Consider the following 5,440-nt stretch of genomic DNA (forward strand, 5'->3'; position numbering starts at 1 on the left):
TGCCTTATTAGGTGTAAAAAAAAGACTATTAAAATCTAAAAGAATATAAAAGAGAATTTGAGACATCACTAAAACTATTGAAAAACGGTACGAGGAGAGACTCAAAATAATAGACAAAACACAAAAATCATGTGAAAAAACGTTGAAGAAATAAAAAAACTTTACGGCACAATAAAAGATCATGAAAATAAAAACCAAGAAGTATGTAACAATATAGAACAATCAAGCGTCAAAATGTGTAATGAAATAAAAAAAGCTTTAAAAGAAACAAGTGTCAAACAAAAAACAAAAGTTAAAAATCAGGTTCCTTTAATTATAAAACCAAAAGAAAAACAAAAAATAAAAGAAACCAAAGATAAAAATAAAAAGGTAGACCCTGTAAACTTTAAAATTACAAATATTGAAAATATAAGAAATGGTGCCTTAGTGATACAAAGTGAAAACACAAATGAACTAGAAAAAATAAAAATTGCAATTGAAAATGAAATGAGTGAGGAATATGAAATTAAAGTACCAAATGAAATCGAAAAGTCAATTGTTGTTACGGATATGAGTTTCAAATACGAAAATAATGAACTTATTGAAAAAATGAAGAAACAAAATCAAATTCTAGAAGGAAGCAAAATGGAAATTTAAAAAATATACGAAATTAAGTGGAATAATATAAAAATATTTAATGCTAAAATAAAAGTAGATAACGAAACATACCCAAAAATACTATCGGTACAAAAAATAAATATTGGATGGGGAAAATATAGAATATTTGATGGAACAGAGATAACACAATGCTTTAAATGTAAAGGATTTAATCATAAGTCTGTAAACTGTAAAAATGAGGAAGTCTGATTTAAATGTAATGGAAACCACAAGACAAAAGAGTGTACTAAAGAATATATAAATAAATGCATAAACTGTATAAGAACCAATAAACGATTGAACCTAGGACTTGATGAAAATCATGCAACCATAAGCAGGGAGTGTCCAGTATACCAGAATAAGCTAAAAATGAAGAAACGAAGAATGTGCTTGCTAGATTAACAACGAAAGAATATACAAGGAATGTATTCAAACATACATTTTAAAGAAAAATTCATGTCTGAAAAGTTATATATAAAACAGGACTTTGGCAGGAGTCATAGCACAGGGTATAAAGAGACGTCACGAGCAAAAAACTATTACCCTCTATTTCGCACAAAACGACTTCAATGATTTTTTTAGCTGTATTTTATATACCTCTTCTCACTAAACAATTTCAAAATCAAACAAAAGCTGATTTTAGACTTTTTCAAATATCAAAAGTGACACCTCTGTATACTTTGTGGTCATAGGTCTTTGACAATCAGTTTCGCCTATATGATACCACAAAGTATAGTAACGCAAAAAATATATTTGTCTCTTTCGCTCAATACCATTTCAACTGGTTTAGTTTTTATTTTGGGGTTTCTTTTCAATTTTCTTATATAAAAAAATTAAAAATAACCCAACATAATATGTAATATATTAACAAAACACAAGATTTATATGCAATTAAAATTTTGCACAAAATTTGTTTTCATTTTGTTTATTATCATTTGTCTTCTTGTTTTGTTTACAAATTTAACTTATATAGTGTTTTTATGTTTTAACGCAGACCCTTTTCTCTTTTACCGAAACCATTCCAAAAAAAGCTGATTTTTGTGTTTTTGAACTGTCAAATTTGACATCTCTGTATACTTTGTGATGATACTTTGAGTATCACTTGGATCCAGTATTCTGATCCCTTCGTGGTACCTGAAAAGAGAGAAAACGGTCGGCGTATTAGTACATTTCGAACTACTTAATCACTCTGGTGTCCTATACCAAACAAGTTTGTCGCACGAATGTAGGAGTCTATCTTCCGGATATCAACCTCCGATAGATACAATAAGTCATACAGAAAATAGCTACCTAGCAGGCTCATTCTGTGCTCAGCTAGGGCGGGGCAATGACAGAGGAAGTGAGTTATACTCTCTTCATCCTGACAGCTCCTGCAGAAGTCGTTACTGGGTAAGTTTAGTCTTCCTGCATGGAGTCCGAAAGGCCAGTGACCAGTTACCACTGCCATTAAGTTCCGTAGATTAGCTCTCGGAATATAGAAAAGGACATGGGATCTTTGTGGGTTATAAGATCGCCACATGATCTTTGCCTGTCTGCAGGTAGCTTCTGTCAACCATCTGCATTGCGCAAGCTCATACAGTTTTCATGTATCGAGCGTTTGTAGGTTGTATGCGGTATACCAACGAAAGGGTCGATATGCTCTCTTGCAAGCGAGAAACCTAACTTGGCAAGAGAGTCCGCGATGGTATTACCAGGAATTTGTTGATATCATGGAATCCAATACAGTCCTATTGTGGAATGTTTCGCTATCTCGCTAAGGGATGCCCGGCATTCTAGGACTAAGTTTAATGTCGTGTAGACTCCAATTAGAACCTTAAGGGCTGCCTGGCTGTCGGTATAAATACGAATATTGACACCATATATTCGATAAAACCTGAGCCAGTTTGCAACCCGTTTGATGGCTGGTAGTTCAGCCTGAAGTACGCTACATTGGTCAGGGAGCTTGAATGATACTTCCATTCCCGATTGTGCTATGTAGTAGTAGTAGTCGATATTGTCAGGAATTTCTTTTAGACAATTAAGAATGGAAAAGTGACCTGACTGAACATACCAATTGTATTGAGTCTTGGGCCATTAGATCAATAGGTAGCCATCCCATCATGACAAAAAGAGCTTTTGATGGGGTGGAGCGGAGGGTCCCCGTTATCAACAGAGCTGATGTACGAAGGATTCCCTCAAAACTTTTACGGTGTGAGTCCTTTTGTACAGACTTCCACCATACAAGTGCACCATACAAAAGTATGGGCTTGACTACCATGTCGAAGAGCCATTTGGTATTCTTGGGGTTTATGCCCCATGACTTGCCAATAGCTCTCTTACAGGAGTATAAGGCCGCAGCCGCTTTTGTCACTCTAGATTGAGTGTTCAAACGCTTTGATAGTTTTGAATCTAATAGTGCTATTAGATAACTTCAATTCTATCCCATTAAGTCGTGGGAGAGTGAAGGTGGGTAACTTGTATTTCTTAGTGAAGAGAACAAGTTCCGTTTTCGATGGATTAACACCAAGACCATTGACGTTGCTCCACGTGCATCACGTTATCTACACAATTTTAATATAAAATATGAAACAATATTGTGTAATATGTGAACATCCAATAGAAAAAATATTTTTCTTAAATAACATATTTGTATACATATCAATTATGCCATTATTTAAATTAAATGATATTTGTTTACGAGATGCTTGGTATTTTCAGACTGTTTTCAAAAATAATTGAAAATATTAACGAAGTTTTTCTCCGTTTAACGGATATTTTTAAATAAAAAATGTAAACAATAACAAACTTTAATAGCTACGAAAAGCAGGCGAATTTAGAAAATATTATCAGCAGATTGAAAAAATTCTCACCTTATATGAATTTGCCATTTCCCATGTATTTTGTTTTTGCTTTTGGTTTTCGTAAATGTCAAAAACCATAAGTACGGCGAATTCATTTGATGAAATATGTTAATATAATATTAAAAAATAAAGATAAAGATATTAAAATTTGTGAGGAAAATATATTCTGAATTGAATAATGTTTGTTTCAAACGAAAAATTCTATTCCGGCAGCTTAATTTACAAAATTTAAGTAAGTGCCTTAAGTTAAGTAAAACTTAATTTTTTGTGGAAAATAAACATAAAAAAGTACATATTCATGAAAATATTAAATACCATAATGTAGCAGCCGCCGGACGGGTAAATACCTCATATGGGTTTTGTTATATAAAGCGTTCCGGAACAGACTTTTTTTAGTTAATCTCTTTATCTACATAATGTATATATAAAACAATATCGTTTAATTTGTTATAATTGAATAGAGGGTAAATACTTCATATGCGTTTCTTAATATTAAGTGTTCCGGAAGAAATTTTTTTAGTTAATCACGATATCTACACAACTTTAATATAAAATATAAAACAATATTGTGTAATATGTTAACTTTTAATAGAAAAAATATTTTTCTTAAATAACATATTTGTATACATACCAATTATGTCATTATTTAAATAAAATGATATTTGTTTACAAGATGCTTAGTATTTTCAGATTTTTTAAATTCGCCGTACTTTTGGTTTTTGACATCTATGTAAACCAAATGTGTGGTTCGATTCCCAACCGTGGCACTGGTTAAGGAGCGCACAACAGGCCCGATAGAGGCCTAGGTGTATATCTTCGGATTTGATGTGTATACATCCTCTTTTCAAACTAACTGACTATGTAACTAACTATGTAAACCAAATGCAAAAACGAAATACATGTAAATTGTCGTTGCAGAACTGCCACCACCTTATATGAATTCGCCTTGATTACGAACTTGAAGCAAGAGCGTATTACGATTCGTATGCAGGCCTGCCAGATTTGCGGATTTATCGACATTTTGCCGATTTCATACCTCATAATAAGATATATTAATTATAAGGTAGTGTCGTCGGCGAATTCAGAAAAACAGAGCGAATTCATTTTATTTTTTATATATGGAGTTTGACAGTATGCCTACACCTAAAAGTGCCATCACACAGTCAAAACAGATGTAAAAAAAATCAAAGATGTCACTTTTGACATTTGAAAAAGTCTAAAATCAGCCTTTGTTTGATTTTGAAATTTTTTTGGTGAGAAGAAGTATATAAAATACAGCTAAAAAAATCATTGAATTCGTTTTGTGCAAAAGAGAGGAAAATAGCTTTTTGCTCTTGACGTCTCTGTAAACCCTGTGGCAAAGTGCCGATTTCGCCATTTTTTTTTCTAAAAATTCTGATTTTTCCCTAATTCTAAAAACATGGTTAATTTATATTTTTTATTAATTTGGACAATCTTAACACTTTAATAAAACAATTTAAATTATATTTACATATGCCATTTTGTTAATGAGTGAAAATGATGAGTATATAATAATTAAGAATTGGAGTTTTTTTGCTTTGATGTTTATAATATACAAAAATATTCGTCCTAAATCCACCGAAAAGTATACCAATCGGCTTTTTTTGTATACTTTGTGCCCTCTTTGTCAACAACACAAAGTATACAGAGATGTCACTTTTGACATTTGAAAAAGTCTAAAATCAACTTTTGTTTGATTTTGAAATTGTTTGGTGAGAAGAGGTATATAAAATACAGCCAAAAAAAATCATTGAATTCGTTTTGTGCGAAAGAGAGGAACATATCTTTGAAGAGGGATAAGAAGAACGTGACGTCTCTGTATACCCTGTGGTCAACAAACTCGGCACGCTTGCGTGCTCACCCCATGAGAAAAAGGTTCATGTAAACCGGCACTAACAATAACAACAGCAAATTTGTGACAGTTGATTAGAAAATACAAAACT

The 5,440-nt window shown here is 32.2% G+C and overlaps 1 protein-coding gene across 1 annotated transcript in view; it reads right to left on the reverse strand.

Annotated features, from left to right (window-relative positions):
- The window catches only part of LOC111687890 (ionotropic receptor 75a), a 175,345-nt gene that overhangs the window by 166,820 nt on the left and 3,085 nt on the right, over positions 1 to 5,440 (reverse strand). The window lies entirely within an intron of this gene.

This window comes from Lucilia cuprina, chromosome 2 (genome assembly GCF_022045245.1).
Source record: "Lucilia cuprina isolate Lc7/37 chromosome 2, ASM2204524v1, whole genome shotgun sequence".
Classification (NCBI taxonomy): domain Eukaryota; kingdom Metazoa; phylum Arthropoda; class Insecta; order Diptera; family Calliphoridae; genus Lucilia; species Lucilia cuprina.